Source organism: Bos javanicus, chromosome 21 (assembly GCF_032452875.1).
Source record: "Bos javanicus breed banteng chromosome 21, ARS-OSU_banteng_1.0, whole genome shotgun sequence".
NCBI lineage: Eukaryota > Metazoa > Chordata > Mammalia > Artiodactyla > Bovidae > Bos > Bos javanicus.
Genome location: NC_083888.1, coordinates 65,119,921 through 65,135,223, shown reverse-complemented (window position 1 = coordinate 65,135,223; position 15,303 = coordinate 65,119,921). Strand labels below are relative to the sequence as shown.

The window sequence follows — 15,303 nt, the reverse complement described above, 5'->3', positions numbered from 1 at the left end:
ATAATATTGACTTCTTTTTCCCTTAATGAATCTAATGTCAAATTGATTACTGACTCAGTCAGTAATTATTACCTATCATTTTCCAAATCATTCTTAACCAAAGAGATAACATCTTTCTAGGACGTTTTTACCTAATGGATATCAGTCTTTTCAATATATATTAATGTATTAGTTTATGTTAGTATTATTTCCTAAAGCCACATATATTTATTATTGAAAAGTCTTTATAGTCATCATTGTTTATTTTATAAATTTGCAATTAACTATTTCATTGATCAAATCATAAAAACAGAATGATGCATGGTCATCTACCATGCATGGTCAAAAAATGCATGGTCATAATAACCAAAACAAAGATCTTTTTATATCCGTAACCTTTGACTATAGGATCACTTCAAATAACACAATGGAATAGATTCCATTTGCATAGGATCTCAGAGTTCCAGACATGTATTCATCATACATGACTCATACGCCACAGGTAGTCATCACTGATCCAATACTGACCCTCTTTTTCTACATATGTTTCTATTTCTTTACTGCATAAATCATAAATTCACTAATAATTTTAGCAGTGCAATTAAAAACAGAGGAGCTTTGGTGTATACAGAATTATTGCTAGTTTAATATATCTCACATTAATAGTCATTTTCCATTTAGAGTTAATCAGCATAATGGTTCATATAAACATAGTCAAGACAGAAATGCAGCTACCTTCTCTACTCACAATACCTTCTCTATTCCACATTCCTTAATGATTGAGTGAATTTCTTTAATAAGAAACACTGAAAATGGAACTTCAACTATTACTCACATTAATCTCCATTCTCTTATTCTTCAGAGGCAACCGCAGGTCTGGTGCCCACGACAGATGCTAAATCATCGCTAGTGCATTCATCCTGCGGAGCACGAAACACAGAACAGGGTGAAAATGTTGAGACCAAATCGCCACTGACCCTTACTTGGGGCATTTCATTTATACCACACTCAGTTATTCATTATTTATTCTTCCTATGTTTTTTTCTTAAACTGATTAAAAGAAAACTTCAATCTTTAGCCTGAAAAAGAATAAATACATGGCTATTATATAAGCATGTCTATAGCATTCTAGCCAAAGGGGTGACCCTCACCAGTTTAACGGGATTCAGAATTTTGAATTTGTATTCACAATACCTTGTCTAAAAAGAAGATACTCATATGAGAACAACTTCACGAGTTTTCCTTACATGTTTATTTATGTGTTTAATGATTTCATCATAGATTCATTGCTAATAACTACTATAACTATGAAATTAACAAGCATATGATCTTTTTGTATTCCAGACAACTCCTTATAGAAACAATTTCAACAAAGGACATAGACTACTTATGTTCTGTGTCGGATCTCAGAAAGACGCTTCAGAAATGTTTTCATCCTTCAGGACTCTTCCTGGAATGATAAGCATAATTGGTCCATATGTGTCTCTGTTCTTTCATTTCTATTTGTTTATTGACTAAACAAGTAATCCATTCATAAACATTTTAAAACTCTATTATTCAAAACACCTAACAAGCCCAGGACATCACTATTGTGTAAATAGTTCAATTTCACAGCAATGTGATTTCAGCATCTTTTTTAAAATTAGACGCTATTTTTGATTTATATATTAATCAACTAATATTTCATCAAATTCTCTATTTTTCACTGAGCTATAATTGACTTTTGTTATTCTGTATGAAGATTTCAAACTGTAACCTTAATACACACAGACACGCACAAATAACACAAATGCAGAAATCAACAAATCCGAGATAAACTTGACCAAATTTCTTTCAGGTAAAAATAAGCAAACAAACAGGACAAGAAGTTGGCTATTACTGACAACTGGGCTTTCTGTTTCTAACACAGAGATGCAATTGTAAGGCACAAAATCAGGGGGAAAGGCTTAATTAAAATTTTAACAGTACTTGGAAAATACTCAACAAAACCTTGTTATAGCTAATATATCTCTGCAGAAACTCTCATCTCAAATCTGTCTCATATTTATTGTAAGGTTTCACAATGCATTAATCAATAGAAAGCTTCATATTCATTACTTATTTATCAATGGGATTAAAATGGCCTTATTTGATTATCTGTAGAAGGGAATGGCAACCCACTCCAGTATCTTGCCTGCAAAATCGCATGGATAGAGGAGCCTGGTAGGCTACAGACCACGGGGTCACAAAGAGACACAATTGAGTGACTAACATTATTTGATTATATTTCAAACATCTTATTGGAAAAATAATAACCAATGCTGCTGCTGCTGCTAAGTCACTTCAGTCGTGTCTGACTCTGTGTGACCCCATAGATGACAGCCCACCAGGCTCCCCCGTCCCTGGGATTCTCCAGGCAAGAACACTGGAGTGGGTTGCCGTTTCCTTCTCCAATGCATCAAAGTGAAAAGTGAAAGTGAAGTCGCTCAGTCGTGCCCAACTCTAGCGACCCCATGGACTGCAGCCTACCAGGCTCCTCCATCCATGGGATTCTCCAGGCAAGAGTACTGGAGTGGGGTGCCATTGCCTTTAGAAAACAGCAAAAAGAGTTAAAGAGCAGGTAATGCTCAAAATGGTCTCCTGCCTCCTAAAAAATGCATTCCGACACAAATGCCTGCCCCCAGATTCTTAGGTTCCCTTTACGTAATACCTCAGACTCCACAAAACGTATTTATCACACACAGCTCACATGAAACAAGTAGGCATCAATCACCCAGTGCTATCTCCTTTCACCCCATTTATTTCTATATTACTTGCTGTCTCAGAGCAACCGGAAGCTCACAACCTTGATCACCATGGAGGCTGAAACCACCATGAGCTTCTATTCTGACAAGTACCGAGCAGAGAAGGAGCGCACAGAGAGAGACATTTGCCCTTCGTGGATGTGTATTCATGCTTTTTGATAACTTCATTGGCTCAATTACTGAAACCAATGAAAATCCATGAAGTGAAAGACCACATTTCTTTTCTATTGGACCTCAGAGTTCCAGACACGTATTATTCATCATCGATGACTTATACGTTGGCATGGATCATCACTGATTCAGAAACGATGACTTTTCATTCGACACTGGTAACTCATTCATGCCTTAATTCACTTAATGAATCATCACGTAATGACGATTTTAACACTATGGGGTTAAAAGGAGGCCAATGAGGTGTCATATGGCTCATAGGTCTCTAGAAATTTTTCACATCATTCCATCTCTGTCTTACCTTTGCTATCACCTAACCCCTACATCACTTCCTTGTTCATCAAGAAACTGATAAAAAAAAAATGGCCTTCTTTGATTTTCTGTCACCTAAGTTAACAGTGTAATCTTTACTTTTAGAGAAACCACCTTAGAACAGATGAGGAATGAGATGATTCTCACGTGGGTCTAGGTTCTATGGTTCTAACAGCAAAGATGCCATCCTAGGTTGGTGCTCCATGAGGAATCCCTCCATCAGATCCCATGCATTCACTCTGAGAAGTATAAAACAAAGCAGATCACCAGGATCGTCAAGACACTCTCTACAGCTCCCTGCTTCCATTCAGGCTTTCCTTAACCTAGGGTATGTGGGAAATCTCTTGAAAACAAACCACTTGTATCTTACTGTACAGCCATAAGACAAAGGCTGACTATTCCTTACCCTGTCCCTGCCATCTTCCCTAAGTGCTAACATTTATGGCCCATGGCTTCCTCATTGAAATTTGAGGTGTCCTTGCCATATTCATAGTCTCCCTTGTCTCAACCCATGCTTCCAGGACTGGCAATTGTCTTCCACCTTTCACCTTTACATCTCCTCCTGTGTTTAGGAAGACCTACTCTATTTGTCCATTCTACTCAACACAAAGTTCCAGCATCAAAACAAGGCCCATGAGACCCTGATGCATTCTTGACCTCTGCTATAGTGTCACTCCCATCAGGATAATGGATGGACTTGATTCTATTTGCATTGGACCTCAGCATTCCAATCACGCATTCATCATTCACAATTCATACGCCACCAGCAGTCATCATCGATCCAGTGTTGTCTCTTCTTCTCTTCACTGATTTCTACGTTCTTTAACCATTAATTCCACACATCTCTCCTGGATACACCCCCTTAAATGTGATCATTACTCACCCGGGTTTATACAATCATAAGGTTCATGACCACGGACTACTGACGGTTTATTCAGCTCAAAGGCATCAATTCTCATGAATAGAGTCCAGTCCATGAAAACCAAAGAAAAAGAGAGAGAAAAAAAAATTTAGGGTCACTGATTTTTCCACTCCAAATTTCATGTTCTGAATCATGAGGCATTAATACCTATTTCATAAGGCAAAGAGATTGCTTTCTAGAAATAAAACTATACTCAAATTTGAGAGGATACAAACAATACAAGTGACTCTTCCTGTGCTACATCTACAGGACGCTTTGCCAAGTAGTTGACCTCTTAGGTGCATTGTTGCTAAATGTGTATCCACAGAGGCAATTTTTATCATTATTTCTTCCTGGACCGCAAGTGTCCAGAGGAGACACTAACTGACCTTTTCTACTCAATCTAGTAGGTATATCCTTTCAAGGGACCTGTCTTTTGATAACAAGAAATCTAAATTCACTAACCCAACCTAAGAGTATGACTTTATAGATTCCCAATATCTGTCCACATGAAGAGAGAAAAGTAGACTACAGGGGAGGTGCTGTCATGGTCCTCAGGCTTCCAGACACTCTGGGTTACTTGCCCACCCCTCGTCCTCTACCCAAGTTCATCGCTGGGTCCCTAAGGCCCAGCTGTAGGTCTTTCATTCATTCATTTGGATCATATAAATCATCATGTCATCAATACTGATGAAATAAAAGCAAGATGACCCCAAACAGCAAAAAGACCCTTGACTATCTCAAACTTCTCTCCAATCACTGCCACCATCGAGGAACCAATGAAAATCCATGAAGAGAAAGACCACATTTCATTTCTATTGGGCCTCAGAGTTCCAGACACGTGTTACTCGTCATTGAGGACTCAGACGCTGGCATGGATCGTCATCGATCCAGAAACCATGACTTTTTTTTTTAAGATTTTTTGATACGGACCATTTTTAGAGTCTTTATTAAATTGGTTACAGTATTACTTTTCTTTTCATGTTTTGGTAGTTTGGTCATGAGGCATTTGGGATCTTAGCTCTCCAACCAGGTATCAACCCTGCACCCCTGCCTTGGAAGGTGAACTTAACTACTAACTCGGGGACCACCAGGGAAGTCCTTGGTTGAACTTATTACAGTGAAAACACTTCAGCCAATTTCCCAAACCAGGATGGAAATCTTGGCCACTACGCCCCTGGGTCTCTGTCCCAGAGCAACATGAAAGTGATAACTCTGATCACAATAAAGGCTTGAACTTTGATTCTGAAAAGTATTAAAGAGAGAATATGATAAAATATGGACACTTTCTCTTCATTGATTGACATATTTATTGATTGATTCTTTCATTGGTTCAATTATAAATAAGAATGAAAATGTAAGAGAAAAAAGACATTTCTTTGCATTAGACCTCAGAGTTCTAGACTTGTATTTATCAGACACAACTCATAATCCACCAGTAGTTATCATCGATTCAATGTCATACCTCTTTTAATTCATTATTTCTATATTGTTTATTGCTCAATTCATAATTCAGTAATAATTTTTAAATGGTCTTATTGGAACCACCAAAAAGCTTAGAAATCTCATATATAGAACCACTTTCATGTCAATATTTCTTTAATTATTCTGTTTTCATTATATGAATTAATCATGTAATGCTTCATATTAATCCCATATTTCACACTGGGCTATTTGGATTTCATTGATTGTATGTCACAGTTTGCAATAATAAAGTCAATACCTTTAAACAAAACATTGAAACTAAGACCAAAATTTCTCTACTACTCATACGGCCTCGACAGCCCTAACACATGAATAAACCAGAGATCTCAGGACTGTGGAAGAATGCTTGTACCAGTTTAAGAGTGCCCATTCCAAGGAGCACAGAGCAGGAACATGATACAATGGAGACCTTATTGCCACTGATCCTTGCTTTCCACCGTTCATTTACTCATTTAGGCATTTATTAATTTTTCATAGTGTAGCATTTTTTTCTCTTAACAAAAGAAACACTTGAAACTGACCCAGAACAATAATGTTGACTCTTCCATATCAGTGTCTTTACGACCTTTTCAGTAAGAAGGCAAAGTGCTTAGCTTAATGGGCATGAATGTTTTCAATTTTATTAATAATATTTCTTACCTCACCACATATGTTCCTAGTGGACAATGCTTCCCTTTCTTCTTTTTATGTGCTCTTTTACATTTTTAATGGTTTGCTTATTGATTATCATTAATACACCTAAATTTGTAAACTCCAAAATGAAATAAGATGTTTGTGCTTTCCTAACATCCATCTCCAGGGTCATTTAAAATCAACGATTAACCAGATTTTGCTTTGTGAGGAATCAGGGTTACAGATACGCAGTATTTACCATAGACTCCCATGCTTCCTGTCATATGGTCCAGGAAGGGCTCTATTCCCTACTAACATCTACATTTATTAATTCATTATTATTTAAGTGAGCATAAGGTACACAAATAAATCATGAGTAAGACCCTTGAGTATCTTTGACATCCACCTAAACAATCATTTCCGCTGACGCTCAACTCTTTCATTAACTGATCTCAGGGCTTCATATATGGATTAATTGTCGTATTGCTTTGTATCAATGGTATTTGACATAAGATTTTTGGAATTTTTTTACGATATTTAATTTTTAATAATATCTTTTTAAAATACAGCTTAATCCAAGACAAGTACATTGACTAGTACTCACATTGTTCTCCACTGTCCTAACATACAGATGCAACCACAGGGCTCCAGACCGTGGAAGATGCTTAAGTCAGCTCAAGGGCATCCATTCTGAGGAGTACATGGCAGAGCAAATGATAAAAAAATGAGAACTAATCACTGATCCTTGCTTTTGCATTTCATTTTTAGTGATTTAGACAATCATTAATTTAGAATACTCTAAATTATTTCATTTTCTCTTAAGAAAATGAAACTTAAAACTTGTCCCTAACAAGAAAATGAGCAGTGACTATGACTATCGTCTATGTTATTCTTATCCCAAAACTTAACAGTCACACACTGTTTGTTTCTCTTTGGACTTCTTTTCAAATTTATTAACAGTATTTCTTGCATGACCACACAGTTTTCCAACTGGATAAGGATGTACTCATCCAGCTTTATTTACATATTTATAGATTATTTCATTTCTCCAATTATAACAATAAAGTGAAAATGCATGAATGAACACAGAAAAAAATAAGATCCCTGTATATTCCTGATTTCTATCTATAGGATCTTTACAAGCAGAGATAACGTATTGGATTTCCTTCTCCCAGACCTCAGAGTTTCAGGCACACATTATTTATCATCTATGATTCAAACCACCAGTCATCATCATTGATCCAGGATTGGCACAATTTCTCTTTATTAACTCATTAATTCACATTAATCATATAGTAAATACTCTTAAGTAAATAATCAAACAAACACAAGAACTTTTACTATTACTTACACTGGCCTCCATACTTCTAATGAATGTATAGAGGCAACCAAAGGGCTTGGGATCATGGAAGATGGTTAAATCATCTCAAGTATGTCCAGTCTGTGGAGTACAGAGCATACTAGTTTATAAAAAAAGATTAGGATCTTATCTACATTGATCCTTCCTTTCCACATCACTTACTACATTTTTTATGTATCTATTAATTTTTCATTACACATACACATTTTTTCTATTAACAAAGAGAACAAACTCAACCTTGGAACTGATCTAGAATAGAACTGACTCTTACTTAGCCATGTCTACATGATCCTTAGCCAAAAAAGTAACATACTTGATCCATTTATTTCTCAATGGGCTTCAGTGTTTTCAAAATTTATTAGTAATATATTTTGCCTCACCTCATGGTTGAATAATGCTTCATTTTCTCCTTCCTCCTTCTCTAATGATTCTATGATCCATTAATAATAAACCTAAATCTATAAACCTAAGAACATGATGTTTGTGTATTTCTGACAGTTGTCTATAAAATCCTTTCCAAATTAAAGTTTGAACACGTTATTTTGGGTGTCGGATCTCACTTTTCATCATCTACAACTCATATGCCACCAGTCATCATGACTGTTATGTGGTTCATTTCTACTGTTTTGGTCTCGTTTTCTTCCTGGGTGTCTATATTTGTATTGATCAAATTATTAATTATTAAATTATTATTTTTATAATAATGAAAAGATAATTCATTATGAAAAAGCCAAGAGTAAGAATCTACAGTTTGTCTATACAATCATTTCCCACATGGACCATACCTCTTCTGTTATTCAATCTCAATGTTGCTGCTGCTGCTGCTAAGTCGCTTCAGTCGTGTCTGACTTTGTGCGACCCCACGGACTGCAGCCTGCCCGTGGGATTCTCCAGGCAAGAACACTGGAGTGGGTTGCCATTTCCTTCTCCAAATCTCAATGTTACATGCTATCAATTAATCAACATGTTTCAAAGTATTTATTATTGATAATAGCTAACTTTTTAATTTAAGAATTTTTAATAATACCAAACACACCCTTAAATGAAGACTCGAACCAAGACAAGGTTTTTGATCATGACCTACCTTGGTCTCTTTCCTGACAGAGTCATTATGATAATCTTCACTGTGGCAGAAGCTGAAATCCACTCCAGTATCTGTTCTGAAGAGTACCAAGCGTAGAAGGTGATAAAAAAAAGATTGAGACACTCTCACCATTAACCCATACTTTCTACCATTCATATACATCATAATTTAGGTATTTATTAATTTATAGTAATATTTATTATTTTTCTCATAATCAGATATTAACTTTATTCTCTTATTGATTATGTTACAAAAATATTTTTAAAATCTGTGACCATAAGTCGAAAAACAGATCCTTGCATATACATGAGAAATGTCTAAAGCAACATTTTCTAGCAGATTCTTTCACTGTTGGACCTCAGAGCTCCTGACACGTAGCATTCACTATACATGACTCATATGCGCCAGTCATCATCATTGGTCCAGATTTTACCCTTAGTCTTCATTTTTTGTTTAATACAATCATTCACAAATAATGACAAAGTTAATTTGTGTAAATCACAAAGACCTAAGTGGTTTCTGGAAAATTCCTAACAGACTCAATGTTTAATATACCAATTAATGAATATCATGCTTCATACCAACACCACCTTCACTGTCAGGCTATGGTTGGCCTTCCATCATTACATTTCATGTTTTTTTTTTTTGGCTGCATAGCATGTGGGATCATAGTTCCCTGAAAAGGGATTGAACCCACAGCCCTTGCAGCGGAAGCATGGAATTTCAACCACGGGACTGCCAGGGAAGTTCCAAGTCCTTATAGTGAATACCATTAGCTACCTCAATAAGAAATATAACTATTACTTACACTGGTTCCTACACATAGATGCAGCCATAAATTTTTTGATCACAGGAATCATGGTTGAAACTTGAACAGCATTGAGAACCCACCCTGAGGAGTGCAAAGCATAGCAGATGATAAAATAATTCAGGCCTTATGTCCATTGATCACTGCTTCCACATTTCATTTCCTTAGTCATTTAAATATATACTAATTGATGTTAATAATTCTGTCTCATGTCCTAAAAAAGAACAACTCTTAACTCACTACTGACACAGAGCATTAACAGGGACTATATATTATCTCTGCCTATGCATGAGATAGTTAGCTAAAGAGGTAATACCCTTGATCCAATTATTTTTTAAAAAATACTCATACTTTCAAATTAAATTAATAGTATTTGTTGTCTTGTCTTCCATAATTGAACAACACTTTACCCTCTTCCTCTTTATTTACTCAAGTAATTGAATAGATTGGTTATTCATTTTTTTTGTAGTAATAATGCCATCAAAATTCACGAACCACTAAGGTCCAAGAACTTTGCCCAGGACTAAATTCTAGGACTAGCACTCCTCGCCTGCCTCAGGATCACATCCACCAGACAACAGACCAGATCTCTTTCTGTACAGGACAACTCAGTGCCAGATACAGGCCATCCATCAGCCCTGACTCATACCCTACTAGCTACCCTTTGCTGGTCCACGATTTGCCCTCTTTTTCCTCATTCATTTGCACACTTGTTGATTTTTAATTTTTAATTGACTAATATTAATTTAACAATGTACAAGAAGCAAGGAACCTCCAGAACAAGAGCCTCAAGTATCCTTAACATGTGTACATACAATAGTTTCCCTCAGCAATTCTCCGCCAAGGTTTGCACCTACTCATTAAGAACCATGGGTGAGATATGGATTCCACAATGGGCCACAGCCACCTTCTTAGATTATACTTAACGCATGTTTTTAACAAAACAGCGAGCATTCTTAAACAAGACACCCCCACCAGGATGAGAGCTTGGCCTGTTACTCACATTTGTCTCTTTGCTCCTAATACAGCATTCACTGCCATGGCAGAAGGGCTACATTAGTTCAGTTCATTCTGAGTATAAGCAACGCAGATAAGAAAATCTTGAGACATTCATCCCACGAATACCTGCTTTTCTCATGGCATTTTCTCATTTATGTATTTATTATTTTATAGTGATTTATTTCTTTTTTTCTAAAGTAAACAAACTACTTGAACTCAGACTCAGACTCAAACAAGAACAGACTAACATGTTCCCCTGCCTCTATCGTCGTTCTCCAAACTGTGACCTCCTGACCCATTTACTGCTTAATGAGGACCTCCTTAATGAGGGTCTAAGTTATAGTAATCGTAATTCATGCCTCACCACATATTTTCATACCCAGATATGCTTCACCCTTTTCATTTTATACACTGACATATTTGTTTATTCTTCCATTTAATTATTTAAGATAATAAAATCAGAATTCATGCAGCACCAAAGACTGACAATACAACCCTTGAACATTACTGAAGTCTCTCCCTTTCCACAGATGTAAACATAATTTTTTTGTCATGGACCTCAGTAGTTTTTAGGTGTTTTGATCATAAAAAAATATTTCAAAATGCATTCCATTCCCATCATTGGTCCATGGTAGGCCTTTTTTTCATAATGTGAACGCATTGTGCGGGTCTGACTCTTTGTGACCGTATGGACTGTAGCCTGCCAGGCTCCTCTGCCCATGGGATTCTCCAGGCAAGAATACTGGAGTGGGCTGCCATGCCCTCTTCCAGGGGATCTTCCTTACCCAGGGATCGAACCCACATCTCCTGCGTCTCCTACATAGCAGAGAGACTCTTTACCGCTGAGCCAACGAGGAAGCCCATGAACCCAATATCAGAACTAAACTATTGACTAGTATTATACTTACATCTCCAGTGTGCTCTTCCTCATGATGAAAATAGCTTACACTGCTATCAACTAAGGAATCTTTAGGGAAAACCTAAAACAAAAATTTAGAGAGCTGTAAAAATGGATGACTGGGGCTCAAACTGTTTTCAAAATCATCCAAAGTGATCCAATTAATCATAATCAAATCAGTCATAAATTTTCACTTCTCATCATTTATACAGATCTGTGCTTGTTTTTGTTCCTCTATGTGGTCATGTACTCATTTCTTAAACATACTGGCAGCCTCGAGATCGTGGTCTTTTCAGTCCAGGTGCACCCATTTAGTGGTCTGTAAAGATAACGTTAAACGGATGAGGCATTTTCTCCACGTGCATGCATGCTCAGTTATACCCGACTCTTTGCCCCACTGAGAGTAGCCCACCAGGCACCTCTGTCCATGGGATTTTCCAGGCAAGAACACTGGAGTGGTTGCCATTTCCTACTCCAGGGGATCTTCCCCACCCAGGGATTGAACTCACATCTCCTGTGTCTCCTGTCGGTGGATTCTTTACCGTCTGAGCTAACTGGAGAGCCCCCTTTCTCCATTAAATATTTAGATATTTATTAATTACTGTATTTGTTATCTCTTGAAAAACATGCAACCTGAAACTCAGCACTGATACACAGCAAGACCACTAACTATTATGATATATATTTGACTTTATCAATGATGCTCTAGAAACACTGCTTCCTGATAGGCAGCATTAGCAGAACTTGGGAACATACTAGGAAGGCAGATTAGTGGAACCCACACTAATTGTATTGAGTCAGAAATGCTGACTCTGGGACCAGCAATCTGTCATCTAATAAGCCCTTTGGGTGATTCTGATCAAATGTGAGAACACTGCTATACATTAACCGAACCAGAGAGGTAATACCCTTGATCTACTGGTTTCTTAACATAATGCTGCACTTCAGAACTATATGAACAAAAATTTCTATCTATCCATCTACCTACTGATTCTTTAATTTATTCCTGTGGACTACTGTAACAAGTTCCCAAGATCCATCTAAACCCCAGAATTAGATTCTTGAAAATTACAGAAATCTAACTAAAGACCTACTCCCATGGATAATAATATCAAATCTCCTTTTGAAATGAACTTCAATGATGCAGAAATGAATTAATCACAAGACACATTCACATCATGGGTTCCTGCTTGACTCTTTCTCATTTAAATTCTACATTCTTTAAAGATGTAAAAACGAACCACCATGGACTCACTATCCCCTCCACATTCAAACCCTGCAAATGTCTTACATTTTCCCTCAGGTTGCTTCACTAAATTAATAGCTTAGATCTTTTCGACAAAGGAATGTTTATAAACTGTGGTGCAAACCTAATCTAGAATAATTAGTAGCTGTGAAAGAGAATGTAAAAGCCTCAAACTTTTAGAAAATTATATTGAATTCAATGAGTTCATAAAATTTGCCACACTGCATATCTTCAGCATATATCCATATTTGGTCTTCTCTGACTTTATTTGTTGGTAGCTATTTATTGGAGAAGGCAATGGCACCCCACTCCAGTACTTTTGCCTAGAAAATCCCATGGATGGAGGAGCCTGGTAGGCTGCAGTCTGTGGGGTCGCTAGTCGGACAAGACTGAGAGAGACTTCACTTTCATTTTTCACTTTTCACTTTCATGCATTGGAGAAGGAAATGGCAACCCACTCCAGTGTTCTTGCCTGGAGAATCCCGGGACGGGAAGCCTGGTTGGCTGCCGTCTGTAGGGTTGGACAGAGTTGGACACGACTGAAGTGACACAGCAGCAGCAGCAGCTATTTATTAGTAATTTTAATTTTTATCTGTCCATTCTTTAATTCATGAATTTCACAAACTATTCATATTTTTAAGTAAAATGAAAAGTGTCATTAGTGTGGGTGCATGCCAAGTTGCTTCATCTGTGTCCAACTCTTTTCAGCTCATTGCAACCCTATGGATCATCCCCTGCCAGACAATTCTGTCCGTGGGATTCTCCTGGCAGGAGTACTGGAGTGCATTGCTGTGCCCTCCTCCAGGTGATCTTCCTGAGCAAAGGATCGACACAGTGTCTCTTATGTCTCCTGTATTGGCAGATGAGTTGGGCATTCCTCTTTATCTATTTACTTCTATTTTATTCTACCATCAGTCCATTAGTAATAATAAATCTTAATCGAGGATGTCAAAAAAAGAACATGATTCTTGATATATTTCTAACATCCATCTACCAGATCATTTCCAAAAGAGAGATTCAACGAATTATCTTTTGTGCTGGGAGTAACAGACACCCAGTATTCATTGTCTCTAATTCATTTGCCACCAGTTGACATCATGGGCCTATGTTTGAGTCTCTTTTCCTTCATTCATTTCTACTTCTGATCAACTAAATTCAATTAATTCATTGATAATGATATAATGAATACATGATTCCACAATCCCAGAAAAAGATATTTGAATATCCTAAACGTACTGTATAGAATCCTATCCCATGTAGACTTTATCTCTTTGATAAATGAACTTCAATTTTTGTTAATCAACATAATATTTCATTATCAATTAATTGATATAACGTTTCAAATGATTTTTGTATTTGGACATAGTCCGCTTTCATTATGTCTATTATTTTTTAATATTACTGTGAAATCCTTACACAAATAAACAAAGACAAGAACTTTAACCTTGACTCACCTTTGTCGCCCTCCTGACAGAGGCAACATGATGATCTTAATCAGAGCAGAAGCTGAAATCAGCTTGTAGGATCCATTCTGGATAGTACCAAGCAGAGAAGATGAGAAAAAATGGAGACATGCTCTCCATGTATTCACTTTTTCCACCAAAGAGTCATTTACATATTTACTGATTAATGGTAATATTTCTTCATTTTTCACTTAACATATGAAGCATCAAAGTTGTACCAGATTCAGAGTAGAAACTCTTACATATTGTCTGCATCATCCTTGGATAAAGATACAATATACTCGATCCATCTAATATCGGCTTCAATTTATATTAGTATTCTTTTCACGACTATACATTCTAAGAATGAACAATATTTCAGCCTCTTCATCTTTACTTAAACATTTGTTTATTTATTCTTTTAGAGTAAGATTTGGTAAAAATTCGTGAACACAAAGACCAAGAACAATATCTTTGTATTGAAAATATTCCTGATATCTGTCAATAGAATCAGTAGAATCAATAGAGGGATTGGGCTAGATTCCTTCGTGCTGGACCTCAGAGTTTCAGACACATGAGTACTCATCGCATATGTGACTCATACTCCATTAGTCTTCATCATTGGTCCAAGTAAGGAACTCATTCTTCATTCTCATATGTATTTGCTGATCAATTCATCAATTCACTAATAATAGTAAAATAAATATCTGTGAATCACAAGTACTCAAGGAAAAGATCCTTAATATCTCTAATATCTATCTATACAGTCATTTGCCATATGGAATATACTCATTTCATTGATCATCTTCATTGATAACAACACCAATTAAGCAACATAACATTTCATGTCACTTCCATATTCATCTATAAACCATGGCTACTCTTCTTTGAATACATATAATGCTATTTTTTATTATCACAATGAATAAACACCCAAACCAAGAGAAGATTTTGACAACTACTTACATGACCCACATGTATTTATACACAGGAAAACCAGCAGAGGCCCTGATCACAGTCGAATGCTTAATAAATTCAGGTGCATCCATTCTGAGGAATACAAATCAGAGCAGATGATAACAAAATTGAAGGACACTACACTAATTTTAATTTTTACATAGTTGCTTAGGAATATAGTACATTGGGATCATATTTATTAATTTATTCTTAACAAACAAAACAAGGTCAGGCTTGACACAGACCAAGAATAAGAACAATTACTG

The 15,303-nt window shown here is 36.5% G+C and overlaps 2 long non-coding RNA genes, 7 other non-coding genes and 1 pseudogene across 25 annotated transcripts in view; all 10 read right to left on the bottom strand.

Annotated features, from left to right (window-relative positions):
• LOC133234599 (uncharacterized) overlaps positions 1-6,841 on the bottom strand; it is a 41,820-nt gene extending 34,979 nt beyond the window's left edge. For 9 of the 11 annotated variants that reach the window (XR_009732200.1, XR_009732199.1, XR_009732201.1 and 6 more), the window contains exons 1-4: positions 4,129-6,841; positions 3,360-3,484; positions 1,367-1,429; positions 815-899 (exon numbers count right to left, since the gene is read on the bottom strand). This is a non-coding gene — a long non-coding RNA (uncharacterized LOC133234599). The remainder of the gene's footprint in view (positions 1-814; positions 900-1,366; positions 1,430-3,359; positions 3,485-4,128) is intronic. The other 2 variants (XR_009732202.1, XR_009732204.1) reach the window with 2 other exon arrangements.
• Positions 428-499, bottom strand: LOC133234779 (small nucleolar RNA SNORD113/SNORD114 family). The gene has a single exon (XR_009732283.1). It is a non-coding gene; the product is annotated as a small nucleolar RNA SNORD113/SNORD114 family (small nucleolar RNA).
• Positions 2,990-3,064, bottom strand: LOC133234788 (small nucleolar RNA SNORD113/SNORD114 family). Its single transcript, XR_009732292.1, has one exon. It is a non-coding gene; the product is annotated as a small nucleolar RNA SNORD113/SNORD114 family (small nucleolar RNA).
• Positions 3,958-4,029, bottom strand: LOC133234786 (small nucleolar RNA SNORD113/SNORD114 family). The gene has a single exon (XR_009732290.1). It is a non-coding gene; the product is annotated as a small nucleolar RNA SNORD113/SNORD114 family (small nucleolar RNA).
• LOC133234800 (small nucleolar RNA SNORD113/SNORD114 family) lies at positions 4,965-5,039 on the bottom strand. Its single transcript, XR_009732301.1, has one exon. It is a non-coding gene; the product is annotated as a small nucleolar RNA SNORD113/SNORD114 family (small nucleolar RNA).
• LOC133234793 (small nucleolar RNA SNORD113/SNORD114 family) lies at positions 5,531-5,602 on the bottom strand. Its single transcript, XR_009732295.1, has one exon. It is a non-coding gene; the product is annotated as a small nucleolar RNA SNORD113/SNORD114 family (small nucleolar RNA).
• A 282-nt stretch (positions 6,842-7,123) lies between the features above and the next one.
• LOC133234600 (uncharacterized) overlaps positions 7,124-15,303 on the bottom strand; it is an 81,898-nt gene continuing 73,718 nt past the window's right edge. The window contains exons 18-25 of one of the 7 annotated variants that reach the window (XR_009732209.1): positions 15,047-15,130; positions 14,093-14,169; positions 11,660-11,711; positions 11,403-11,474; positions 10,499-10,529; positions 9,496-9,579; positions 8,688-8,763; positions 7,124-7,684 (exon numbers count right to left, since the gene is read on the bottom strand). This is a non-coding gene — a long non-coding RNA (uncharacterized LOC133234600). Of the gene's footprint in view, positions 7,685-8,687; positions 8,764-9,495; positions 9,580-10,498; positions 10,567-11,402; positions 11,475-11,659; positions 11,712-14,092; positions 14,170-15,046; positions 15,131-15,303 lie in introns of all 7 variants that reach the window. The other 6 variants (XR_009732207.1, XR_009732213.1, XR_009732210.1 and 3 more) reach the window with 6 other exon arrangements.
• On the bottom strand, positions 7,415-7,487 carry LOC133234790 (small nucleolar RNA SNORD113/SNORD114 family). The gene has a single exon (XR_009732293.1). It is a non-coding gene; the product is annotated as a small nucleolar RNA SNORD113/SNORD114 family (small nucleolar RNA).
• Positions 9,039-9,112, bottom strand: LOC133234787 (small nucleolar RNA SNORD113/SNORD114 family). The gene has a single exon (XR_009732291.1). It is a non-coding gene; the product is annotated as a small nucleolar RNA SNORD113/SNORD114 family (small nucleolar RNA).
• Positions 14,632-14,709, bottom strand: LOC133234789 (small nucleolar RNA SNORD113/SNORD114 family; annotated as a pseudogene).